The following is a 13,582-nucleotide window of genomic DNA, read 5'->3' as shown; positions in this document are numbered from 1 at the left end:
TCAAAAGCAAACAAAATATCTTGTTTGGTTAAATTAATTATTTTCTTGTTAGTGTTGATTATATTGCCAAGATATCTCCACTTGAATTAATTTGTCAACGATTTAGAAAAAAGAGTTTTTAACGTATCTCTGAAACGGCCATTGTAATAAAGTTGACATAAAAAAAATAAAAAATAAAATGTAAAATATAAAATAGGAGATTTAAAAACCAAAGAAAACGTTTGCGAAGCTCTCGATCGATGAATTGATCGGCTGGTTCTTTCTTTGACGACTTATTTGTCATAACCGTTATGGTTCATTTTCCAAACCGATCACTTTACGGATATATTTCTTTCCTGAGAGCGGTATGAAATCCTCTTCGTTTCTCTCAAACTCCATCAACTGGTTACCACATACAAATGCTGTATTTTTAAGATGGGACTCCTTGGCTGATCCATTCTTACATGTACCAGTGACAGAGAATTTATTTCAAAAGACCGTATTAACTGTATTCGAAAAGAAGACAAACGTAACTGAATCAACTTGGCCAGGCATCTTAATGTTATATTGTTTCACACCCCGTAAAAAGGTGGCTACAACATGCTACTAATAATACAATAGTGATTTTTGGTTTTCTTGTTCAAACAGACCTGGCCATGGAAGTTGCAAAAATGATGTTAATCGGGGTAAATTCTTCCCCCTTGTTTGTACGAAACTGTTCTCCGTCCTAAGATCGAAAGCGTCTCCGAGACAGGGAATCTACAGAAATGCTAACATAGAGGCCAAGAGCAATAGCAGTCCTTTAAAATGTTTAATTTCGTGCGAACTTATCGTACTCTGCGAAAACAAAGGGTATGAGCATCGAAAAGAAACTTTTAATTTCTTCAGTTTTTCTTGAGCTGGTAACAAGGGATTGAGGGCAAATGTAAAATGTAACTTAAAATACTTACTGCGTTAGAATCTTCCCCTTGAATGTCTTCGTTTAAAGTACTCTTCCGAGATCCAAATCTTCTCAACTGCTTAGCTCTCTGTGGAGAACTGATTGTTGTCTGTTGCTTTCCCTTAACTTAAGAAGGTCTAATAATGAAATTATTGAACACGAAACTGACAGCTGTAAATTTGAAAAGTCATATTATGGAGGTTCAAGTTGCAACTGCCAATACTTGCCGGCACTTGAAGAGACTGAAAGAAAGCGCATGCGTCTGGGGCAGGCTTTGTAGTTTCCAGCGGGAAAAGCTGAAAGTTCGTCCTTATACTAGAAACGTTAAGAAACTCAAGATCATCTAGAATTCAATTAATTTAAAGACTAATACGCAGTCTTGCATTCTTCATGTCAATTTAAAGACAAATTTTGTGTGTGAAAATTACGATCAAAGATCACAGTGATGTTATAAACAAAAGATTACAAAAATGTGAGAAAGTAGAGTCGACTAGCTAGGCAAGTTTGTCATCTTCTCTCAGGGAAATTTAACATCCTGATAGTTCGGAAATGTTTTCTGTGAAAGTCGAGCTCCAAATTGAACGGACAAAACATGACCATAACTAAACAATTAAAACACTGCGAAAACTGATATTTTTACATTATAGTGACATCTCAAGTAAACATGTTATCAATACGTACAAATAGGTATCCAAATAGTGCTTAAATATTGTTCGTTCAAACGCCTATAAGCCGAAAGCTCGTTCAAATACATACGTGCTAACTAAAGATAAAAACTGATATTTTCACACTATAGTGACATCTCAACCAAACATGTTATTAATACGCAACAAACTGGTATCCAAATAGTGCGTACTAACTTAAGATGAAAACGTATATAGAAATGTAGAAAAAAAATATTTATAAAATGAAATAGGCCACTACCGAGTTGCATTTCGCCTCTGTAGCAATTCATTAATTGATAACTTTATTTATACGCGGTAAATTTCTTCAGCATAATTTCAAGTATAAAATATCTAAGGCTAGCGGTTAGCTAAAAACTAAATAATAATTAATATAAGCGGAATACAAACCATACATGTATCACGTAGGAAAAACTTCTCTTTTAATAATTGTTGCGGGGCTTTAATGGAAAAGCCACTTTATGCTAAGAGCTCCTCAATCGATACAAAGAATATCATTTCGAGATACGAATCGAGTTAAAAAAGAAGAAAAAACCAAGTCTTCTTGCGAAACCATTCATATTAAAAGGTATTCCCGCTAGATGTTTATTTTCATGCAAATCAAACTCAATTTTATTCTAAAAGGTTTGCGTGGAGGCTCTTCTTGAAACAGAAGCACAAGGTAACTCGGAAATGGCCTATTAATGCAATTCGGTGAGACCGGACATTAGGAATGCAAGAATGGTTGTTAGTCTTAGCTTGACATTCTCCAAGCTGGACTTACACGTTTCTTCAAATTTCTATCATGAGCACAACTTTGCAGTTATTCTCTCTCGACGTTTTTTTTTTTGTTTGCTCATTAAAGAAGACCGCCCTAAACACACGTAGACGCTGCGCATGCGTTATTTCAAGTTCAATACGTGCAGCCGGGTACGTCTTGGGAACGGTGAATTGTGCGTCAATAATACTTTTTTGAATTATGCGATGCTCAATAATTACACAATTAGGGCGGCTTTTAGCGCACACAAAGCATCACATCAATTTCACGCCTTTTTAACTTTTTCAAATAAGAGTTATTAACTTCCGTTATTGCTGAGGTTTTTATTTTCGAATCTCAATTTCTCAAAACTGGCCGATTTATTTGTTAGAAGGAAAGTGGTTATTTCAGGTAACTCGGTGACCAGGAGTGAAAATTTACGTAGTGGAAGCTCAAGTTACAACTGCCAATACCTGTCGGCACTTTAAGAGACTGAAAAACAGCGCATGCCTACATTGGTTTGTTTGGGGTACGCTTCGTAACATTTACTTAACGAAAAATTTTCATCGAGCAGAAGAAACTTCAAATTCGTCCTTGCGTTAGAAAAAGTTGGAAAGAGAAGATGGCAAAAATGATTGGGAGTAGAATCGACTAGGCAAGTTTGTCATCTTCTCTCGAGAGAATTTAATATCCTTTTAGTTCAGAACTTTTTTCAGTGAAAATCGAGCTCTAAAAAAAATGGACAAAAGATAAGGATTGAAAAACACTTAAAACACTTTGAAAACTGATATTTTTTTACATTATTGTGACATCTCAAGCAAACATGTTATTAACAAGCACAAATTGGTATCCAAATAACGCTTAATTATATCGTTCCTTCAAACGCGGTGCGTGATTGAAAGGCTCGATCAAATACATACGTGCTGACTAAAGATGAAAAAGAATCGAATTAGAAAAACTTATTTATAAAATGATATAACCACTTCCGAGTTGCCTTTTCCCTCTGCAATAAATCGATTCTTCGTGCGAAACCATTCATATGAAAATGTGTTCCGCCTAGATGTTTATTTTCATGCAAATCAAGCTCATGATCCATTTCATTTCAAAGGTTTTGCATAAAAACTCGCTTTGAAAAAGAGGCACAAGTCGAGAATGGCTTGTTAATAAAATTCTGTAAGACTGATATTAGGAATGCAGGAATATTGGTTTTTAGTCCTAGCCTCGCATTCTCCTGGCTGGCCTTTTACTTTTCTTAAAATTTTTATTATGAGAAAAACTTTTTAGTTATTCTCTCTGGACGATTTTTTCTCTCATTAAAGAAGGCTATTCTAAACAAATGTAGAAGCCACGCATGCGCTGTTTTTAAGTTTAATACGTACAGGTACGTCTTGAGAACTGTAATAAACTAAGCTTCAATAATACTTTTTTTGAATGATGCGATGTTCAATAATTACACAATTAGGGCGGCTTTTAGTGCGCACAAAGCATCACATCAATTTCATACCTTTTTAACTTTTTCAAATAAGACTTATTAACTTTCGTTATTGCTGAGGATTTTATTTTTGGATCTCAATTTCTTAAAAGTGGCCTATTTCTTTCAAAAATCAAGCCGTTTGTTAGAAGGAAAGTGGTTATTTCAGGTAACCCGGTGACCAGTAGTGAAAATATACGTACATGTAATGGAAGTTCAAGTTACAACTGCCAATACCTGCCGGCACTTGTAGAGACTGAAAAACAGCGCGTGCCCACATTGGTTTGTTTGGGGTACGCTTCGTAATATTTACTCTCAATTTCTTAGTTATTTCAAAGAATCAAGCCGTTTGTTAGAAGGAAAGTGGTTATTTCAGGTAATGGAAGCTCAAGTTACAACTGCCAATATAATACCTGTCGGCACTTGAAGAGACTGAAAAACAGCGCATGCTCACATTGGTTTGTTTGGGGTACGCTTTGTAATATATAGATTTAGGCCAGCCTAAAAGCGGAGCTCCTCAGTTATTTTTCCGGAATGACACTAATGAAAATAATCCAACTTGTATGAGGTAAATTGCGAATGATTTAATAGTTTCAGCCGGAACTAGTATTACATCAGCAGATCGAGATGTAAGAGGGTGTGATTATGAAATATAGAGCCATGATTTCAAGGATTTCTTGGAAGCCACCAAAAATCTTGATCACATAACAGAACTGTCTTCTGTGCTTTTTGGTGGCATTTCTTGTTCTTTCCTACCTTATTCAGAAAGACAAGGCATTATTATTAATCATTATATTCTTCCTTAGCTAACATGGGGACTCCCACACAAAAGAAGTTTACACATTTTTTTGTTGTGGGGACTGATTGAAATGCAGTGGTTACAATATACTCAGTCCCTGAATCTCTACCAAATGAAATCTCACAAAAATACCAAAACAGTATACATATGTGAAAAGTTGGAAAGTTTTGTTTTCTAACTTGTCCCCAAAGATACATTTAGCCATCTTCACTATTGTATGGAGTCTCCTCCTGCTGGAAGGGCTTGCAATATGCAAAATCACCCTCACATGAATGGTAATTATGATATTTTTTTTTTTTTGCTGATCATGAATACTTGCCTAGGCTTCTAATAATAATTTTATTATTCAATTTCAATGTGATTTGTTCTTTTTCTCGACTGGCATTGTGGACTACAAGAGCTGTTATTGGGTTCCATTAATTAATTTTGTTATGATTAAATTATACCAAGAATTATCAGTAAGCTAAGAGGAAGTTATATTATGTACATGTATTTTGTCTGCACTACACAACCAAATGCACTCCAAGGTTATCAGGCATAGGTACACTTGTCAGAAGAGCCCAGCATATCCAAGATATGTTTTGACTGACACATCAATTAAGATAATTTATAGCAAAATGGATAAAAAAAATACATCAATATCCTACATGCACCAAAGCCAGACATGGGGTTATATGGCAATCATTTAAACAACAGATTGAAATAATTTATAAATTAGAGAACACTATTTCTACAACAGAATGGAACAAATTAACCTTATCGGACATTGCGAATGGCAAGGCTGTCTGTAGAATGTCACAAATTTCTCAACCCTTTCTTTCTACAAAAATGCTAATCCTGCAACTTTGCTTAAGACCCAGTTCTCCATTTCGTGTTGGCAAAATATCAATTTATGCCATGTCCAATGCAGATTATCACAAAATTGATTTACAAGCTCAATAAATATCATTTTAAAGCCAAAAAGCCAATTATTTAAATAAACCATGAGTAAATTATCTCGAAGAAAAACTGATTAATTTAAAAGGCACTTAAAAATAATTAGTTAATATGTGTTTTTTAATAATGTAATGCAGTGTATCTGTCACAACGTTGCAGCTATGATATTACTACAGACAGGATGGGTTGCAGACCTGAACCTCCAAGTCAGTTTATTCAATGAACTTGGTGCAGAATTTATAATCCCATCAAGTTGTCTGTAAATACAGAGAAACCAAACAAAGCATTACAATCATAAGTAATGAATTACTGAACACTTTTACATGTATGAACAGTGTATGTTCCATTAATATTGGGGATCTCTCAGGAGCTGCATCCATGATAAATTAATTTGTTCCCAGATGCATTTGTTTATAGAACTTTTCACAAATTAATATCTCTGTCATAACAGTGATCTCTGTGTTCTACAACAATTAGTACACAAGAAAAATACACTCAGTAAGATATTGTTTACAATAAAAATCAATGCATATAAGCAATCATAAGGACCTTAAATTTATATTTCCTCAGAAATATCTCACCAGACCATGGTTGCTTTGAAAATCTTTGATGTTTTAATACAGGCTCCCCATCTGTAAACTGTTCATATATTGACGGACAGGAACAGGCATGTAATTCCTTTCTTTGATATACAGTGTACTTCATTGTTAGTTGTTTACTGAGTGTTAGTAGTGAATCAAATGCTAGGGGTTGGTACTCCAACTTTCACTGTGGCAGGTTCTGCCCTGAAATACAAAGCAAACTTACATAACTGTTATGAACTTTGCCACTTGCTTTCGAGAGCAAATGCAATTTGCTTCAAACAAGAAACTGGAACATTGAGGGTTACAACAATGTGCACAGTCCCAATCACAGGGTCATCCAGGCTGTTTGGTTGTACATATAACTGTACAACTGTATATGAGTTCAGCTTCCAGAAGAAAATCAGAGTTTGTCAGGATAAATACTGATGTTCTTGCCTACTCAATGAATGAATGTGCAGTTTCAGAAGATATTCACACCCAACACCCATTCATGGCCAGTCTTTAGAAATTCCAAATTAAAGTATCAGGAATCAAGAGCTCTAATAGAGAAAAAACCTCCATGTGGGGTATGAATCTCCTCTTGAAGAAAACAATGTCTGAGAAATCATTAATTACAAAATAATGTTTAAGAAACATCTTACCTTTCAGAGAATTTTGTAATCTACACTGTCTGGCCAGTTCATATATTTGACAAGTTGGCACTGGGTGTGTTTGTAAATTTGTGCACTTCAACATCACATTACTATGTATAGTAGCACTGGTCAACTAAAAACAGCATAATTTGGTTAATTAATATACACTGTACATTATTAGGTTGAAATATTGGTGTAGATTGTTGCACATCAACAGATACTGAAACTATTTGCTCCTGAATCATAACGAGTGAAAAATCGTGCATGAGACATTTACATGTACATGTAACAGCCCTCCACCTCAGAACCATCACAGATATGATATGATATTTTTAAACTCTCTGAAATTTCAGATTATTCAAGATTAACATATGCACATACATCATCTGGGGCAACCCTAAAACACTGAATTTGGAAACCGAAATCCGGAATCCAGAATCTGGAATCCGGAACCAAAAACCGGAATCTGGAATCCAGATATTATGAATGATGATAGAAATAATTCACTTCAGCAATGTCTAATAAATAAATGTGAGCAAAAATTATTTTGTTGTTATTTATTTTCTTGGCGTTACTTCAGCCACAGACTGTAATTGCTAAAAAATTATTGACTAGTTCTGAACAACCCTTAGCTATATATCTGGCCTGGTTGTTCAAAAGCTGCATAAAGCTATCCGTTGGGTACATCACTATCCAGTCAGGGTTACTGAGTTTTTGGGTGGATAGAGTTACTCATAGCCTGCAAGCAGGCTCTAGTATCTGTCTCTAGTGTCTGAGCAGGCTAAATAGGTGTCTAGTGTTTTTCTGCATTGGCATGTCACCAAGAGCCTTCATGCAGCTTTGCCACTCACGTCCCCAACCCAAACACGAGAGCCTGCTCATAGGCTAAGTTACCCATCTTTTGTTCAAGCTGGCCCTAGTGAGAGCCCGCTTCTTGTCTAGATCAAATTGCTCTGAGAAGACTGGTGAGCAGCACATTAACAACAAGCTATTTTGGGCTATTGCAGTGAGTTTCTGGCAGTCTTTTAGCATCTTTTAACAACATGTGGTCTGATCTGTTAGCAAGTGAGAAGCAGACGGAAGTGAGTGTGCAACATTTCTACAAATTGTTTTAATATGATGGCTGCCAAGAGTATGAAAGGCTGATTTGTCACAGTATCAGTGTGGAAATTGTGTTAATCTGGAATTGGTCTCATATCTGTTGGAAAAATCAAATTTCATATTTAGACCAGATGGGTTAGCCTTTGGACTTCGAAAGTGGGGGCGTGACTGTCAATGTACAGGGGGCTGCCAGTGACAGATATCCTGTTCTCTATGACATTTTCTATCTTGTTCAGCATCTACTAGACATAAAGAATAAATTTACACTCCTGGTAAATTGAAGATCACTTATTAAACAAAATGGCAATTACCAGCAAGCTTATTTTAGACACTCTCAAGGTGCTTGAAATAAAATTAAGACGCACTTTACTGAGATTCTCATAATCATAGCCCTCACTAAAAATAACGGTTGCACGATTTCAACAGACGGGGAATTTTTGTTTTAAAAAAGGTTAAGTTTGAGGTCCTTTTTACTTGGCAGCTTACTTTTTACAGTCAAAAAGCTAAGCAAAACAATTTTCGCATATTTGAAGAACTTATTTTCTTTGATTTGTGGACTCCGGTTTCCGGTTTCTGGATTCCGGTTTTTGGCTCCAGATTCCGGATTCCGGTTTCTGGGTTTTAGGGTTGCCCCATCTTTAACAGAGTGTTTGCTTCACATTTAGTTTACACATGGCTGTTATCCAGCATAGGCAGACTTATAAGTTTTCCTTCAAAAATATATTGCAACAACTATTGCATCTTTCATTACCTATTCTTGTTATGAAATGACACAAAATCCAAGAACAAGAAGTCATAAGCATAAAACTAACTTACGTGGTAGTGCTTACAGTTCCTCTTACTGTCTGCATATGCCGTCCATAAACTGGTGCTGCCTGGACAATGTACTCATTATTTTTCTGATCACACCTTTTAAAACGTCACTGTTATATAATTTGCCCTGAAAAAGCAATACATGAAATGTTATGCCTTTGGCAGTCACCAAATACCTTTACATGATGTATAATGTACACCATATCAACATTCACAATTCTTTTTACTTTCATTGTAACTCTTTTGTGTCATTTTCCCTCACTTGAAGACAGGACTTCCACATTAGGTGATAATTTGCCTCTGGATTATCTCTATGAATTCACAGGGAGTGATAACAATTAAATCGTGACTAATTTTAGCAAAGGAGGCGTTCAAATGTCAGATTTTAAAGCTAAGTTTATACAGTAACTTTACATTACTCTTCGTATATATATATAACCTCTCAATTATTGCACCTATAGACAGAAGGTGTGCTGGAGGAAGAAATGTTCTAAACTCTCTGAACTTTTCCCCCTTACCTGTAATAGGATGACTATTATGAACTACGGTTTGTAACCAACACCAACATCAGGTTATGTATACACATGTATGTTTTGTTGTCGTCTGTAATCATAAAAAAAATAAAAATTTAAAATCCTCCATAAAGTTCATACTCAATAACACTGCTACATGTAGCGCTGTTACTGGAATTCAATTTAAGTGAAACTGTTGCAACAGCTCTCAAAATTGTTTCTAGTAGTTAAGGCAGGATAACAGAAGATACATGTAACACACAGCAAAGGCTAGAGATACACACATGTTAGTTATCAGTTAGGATTTGGTGAGCTTCTGTGCTGTAGGTGTGGTGGAAAATAATAGATTATCAGAAATGAAGGTTCCTGAGACATTTTGACAGCACTGAGAGGAATTAATATATAAATTCACAAAAGAAAGAGAAGTTCTTGCCCTGTCCAGTTCTCTGTAATAAAAATATCATTCACATACAAGTCATTTATTATATATGGTTTGTGTTTAAAACCGATATAATGCACACTCTGATTGGCCAATTCCAGTGCATTATTTACATTTACATGGTATACCTCGGTAAAATCATAAAACATTGCGTGCGACTAAAATAAAAAATATAAAAAATAAAAAATAAAAAGAAATGCCTAATTCATAACAATTTAAAATATTCAACACTAAAATGAATGTAATTCTTTACTTGAAAATTATTCTCCTGTAATGCCCACGGGCCAATTACAGGCATGCTAAAAAGTCCTAACACAAAGTAAAAGGAAATTAAGAAAACTATTGCTTTTTTCTGGAAAATTGTAGCGACTGAAGACAATGATGGAACACTCTGAGAGTGCATTCTATCAACCTGATGAGATAAAATTTAAGGATCAGAATAGAGAATTCACAAAGTTATATCACAAACGAATTGGTACAGGACAGGAGAAAGGAAACTGTACAGCCAGGAAGAAACTGAAACTTTCTTCGACGAGCAAAAAAGTATGCATGCACAACAAAGAAAACAGTCAGTGACATTCATTTAATAAGTTAGTTAATAAAAAATTAGTGTGAAGAAGAGAGCAGAGAGAGAGAGAGTGGAGATAGGAGAACACTCTCTCCAACTAAATTGTGTGTATATGTATGTAAAAGTTATTCTTATTACCGAGAAATGGTCAGGGCAAGAACTTCTATTACACTGTTCAATTTACCGAGTTAATTAGTACCATCTCACTTTTTAGGAACATTCCATATTAAGTGTAAATACCGTGTTGGGGAATAACCTCTTATTAAGAAAATAGGGTCCATGTACCCCCAACCAAAAGCAATGGCACAAATAAAATGAAATAGCCAATCAAAATCAAAGCAGAGCTTTATTTGCAGACAGGATTGCCATGCATAATCGTCTACTCGACATTTTGGACTATATAAGCATTTCACCAAACCGAACTGATTGGACAGACAACAAAATAAAACGAGGAAATCTACATTATAAACACAAGATGCATATCACTACATCTGAGCTCGAGTATCAACAGCAAATCCCTTCTCAATGAAAGGTGACCGAATAAAAGAGAGGATAAAGAAAATTCGTTTAAGCTTGCGGTGTTAAAGTTTAAAAATTATTCACGCTTAAATTTGAATATTACTGAGAGTCTGTAATTTTGCCGACGGCTTAATTTAGCTTTGCAGTCATTTTATTGGCAGTAGCTTTACCAGTCTTCAACCAAATTAACCTCGGAATTCACAAAAGCATTTCGCCAAACCGACTAAATCGAACTAACAAAACGAGGAAATCTCCATACTTTGTAATCACAATATGCAAATATTCACATAGGAACAAAAGTAAATTTAGCAAATCCTGTTCGCTTCGGCTTAAAATGGTTTGTAGACCTTTCTCGGTTTTCAACAACAGAAGAAATTTTAGCAGTCTACGAAGCGGCAGTGCTAACTAACTCAGAGAAAACTTCAAAACTCGCCCGGCCGTGTTTACAAGTACGGTTTTGGATAAGGTAATTTTTAGACGTGAGGTTATAAGCTTAAGTTGACGACGAAAATAGACAGAAAACTTAATTTGTTCACAACTTCCAGCAACCTCCAAAGCGACCCACGTGTTATTGTTTAGAGACGAGCGAAATTAAAACCATGCAATTTTTAAAATCTCTTACAGCATGGCTTCAAATTAGGAAGACTTTTAATGGATTCCAATTGAAAATAAGCTTCTATCGCCGAGGCAACTTGTTAATTTTCATAGCAAACGCAACAACAAAACTCACTTACCGCAAGTTGGCAATTCAGTTCGGCCAGTGTAAATCTTCCAGGCAGAAACTTGCACCAAAAGTTATGAAGACTGAACTGAAGTTATATTTTCGATAGACCAACGAATCAACCACTTCTTTCCGCTACGTTTACTGTTTTGTAATTTCTCTAAAACACTCGGGTACGTTTGATTTCTCTTGTTCATCACCTGACCAAATCAGGTGACTTTTGAATTTTCTTGCACGGCTGCACAGCATCACGTTCGCGCGAATTTTGAACCTGGCCATCGGCAGTCTTCTGAATCAGTTTGTCGGGTACTTTCGCCTCCTTTCTATAGCCCTCGTTAGCTTTGGTTCACGGCATTGTTCGGTATTATTTCACTTCCTTTCTCTAGCCCTTGACTAGCTATAATTTACGGCATTGTTCAGTACTGTTTCGCCTCCTTCCCCAGCGCTGGCCCGCTCAGTCTTTTTCGCGATCTTCTTCGCTACTTCTTTGCCTGTTAATTCTTGCTTTCTGTTTATTGCTTCAGTGGAACCCTGTCTTAAAAATATTAGATCAACCTCCGCTATCGTTTTTCTTTAAAAATCCCGCCAAGAAAAATGGCATTCTCCCGCTACAAACCGAGGGTGCATGTCTCTGTCAACCTATTAGCTGGAGTATGGCCGCCATCTTGCGCGACTCCGTCGTCGTCGTCGTCGTCGTCGTCGTCGTCGCCGCCGTCGTGCGTACGCGCCCACGAGCAATACCGCTAGCCATGATAACCATGAGAAAATCAATTCATGGGTTTCCTTTTGTTCCCTATATGGGTATGGGGCTCCGCTTGGCGGCCCTTCGGGCCGCCGGAGCTCCGCTAATATTTACTTAACGAAAATGTTTCATCGAGCAGGAAAAACTTAAATTCGTCCTTACGCTAGAAACTTTAAAAAACTTAAGATCATCAAAAAATAACGTCAAGAATAAAACTGAGCAGTCTTCCTTCCTTATGTGAATTTTAAGGCTAATGTTGTTTGTGAAAATTACGATCAAAGATTACAGTTGTAAACAAAAGATGGCAAAAATGAGTGGAAGTAAGGTCGACTAGACAAGTTTGTCATCTTCTCTCGAGAGAATTTAATACCCTTTTAGTTCAGAACTGTTCTTACTGAAAATCGAGCTTCAAATTATGTGGACAAAACATAAGGATTAAGGACGTTCGCAGGAAAATTTTCCAGTCGATAGATTTTTTTTTCAATTTTTGCTGCAGTCAGATAATGATTTACTCGTGTCAGAAATGCAAAAAAAAAAATTGGGGGTCACCGACTTCGTTTCAGAGATTAAGCGCGTGGAAAACTACCCTGATTTTGAAAAATTGACGCACGTAATTCAGCATGGTCTACGAGGGTTTATAGTTAAAAATATCAAAGGTGAGTCAACCGAGGCAAACGATCTTAGTCATATTCCGTAGAAGTGGGTCTGTTGAGTAAATAATTCTAAATGCTACCAACGTTTCCACAAAACTTAACCCTTCAGTTGAAAGCGTCGCACAGGTAAACGAAGAACTAAAAAGAACGGAATTCGATGATGCATTCTGGAAAAAATTCAAACTTCTAGTCTATAGATTTTCTCCATTTTTTCGCTAAACGTAGAAAATCGGTAGAGAAAACGATCCATCAAAAGAAAAACAGGGGTCACCGAACGTCCAAGATTGTTAAATCCAGGAAAAGCTATAGCAGTGGCCATCTACCCTATTATTGTTCGTTTCATTCCTTAGCGCGCGCGCTCATGCATGACGTGGAGTGTGAATTTGCGTGATATTTTTACATTATAGTGACATCTCAAGGAAACATGTTATTAACACGCACAAATTGGTATCCAAATAACGCTTAATTATCGTTCTTTCAAAAACGGTCTGTGATCTAAAGGCTCGTTTAAATGCATACGTTCTAGCTAAAGATGAAAAAGAATGTAATCAGAAAAACCTATTTATAAAATGAAATAAATCACTTTCGAGTTGCTTTTTCCCTCTGCAACAAATCGAGTGTTCATGCGAAAGCATTCGTATGAAAATGTGTTCCGTCTAGATGTTTATTTTCATACAAAAAAATAAATAAACAAATAAATTAGTACATTTCATTTCAAAGGTTTTACATAAAGACTTGTTTTGAGAAAGGGGCA

The 13,582-nt window shown here is 36.0% G+C and overlaps 1 protein-coding gene and 1 long non-coding RNA gene across 5 annotated transcripts in view; both read right to left on the bottom strand.

The window, feature by feature from the left end:
• Positions 1-960, bottom strand: part of LOC145470029 (uncharacterized) — a 399,370-nt gene extending 398,410 nt beyond the window's left edge. The window contains exon 1 of the mRNA XM_081453866.1: positions 930-960. The gene's annotated coding sequence lies outside the window, so the exon portion shown is untranslated. The remainder of the gene's footprint in view (positions 1-929) is intronic.
• A 3,392-nt stretch (positions 961-4,352) lies between these two features.
• On the bottom strand, positions 4,353-12,285 carry LOC145470048 (uncharacterized). Of its 4 annotated transcripts, XR_014042422.1 has the most exons (5): positions 11,447-12,285; positions 9,193-9,277; positions 8,678-8,801; positions 6,770-6,893; positions 4,353-6,329 (listed from the first exon to the last, which is right to left on the bottom strand). It is a non-coding gene; the product is annotated as an uncharacterized LOC145470048 (long non-coding RNA). The 4 variants fall into 4 exon arrangements; XR_014042423.1 differs by having other exon boundaries at positions 4,353-5,801; positions 6,126-6,329; positions 8,678-12,285; XR_014042421.1 differs by having other exon boundaries at positions 8,678-9,277.
• Positions 12,286-13,582: the final 1,297 nt, after the last annotated feature.

The sequence above is a fragment of the Orbicella franksi genome, chromosome 15, assembly GCF_964199315.1.
Source record: "Orbicella franksi chromosome 15, jaOrbFran1.1, whole genome shotgun sequence".
In the NCBI taxonomy this organism is placed as follows: domain Eukaryota; kingdom Metazoa; phylum Cnidaria; class Anthozoa; order Scleractinia; family Merulinidae; genus Orbicella; species Orbicella franksi.
The sequence above is the reverse complement of the archived record's forward strand: the minus strand, read 5'-3'. Positions and strand labels throughout refer to the sequence as shown.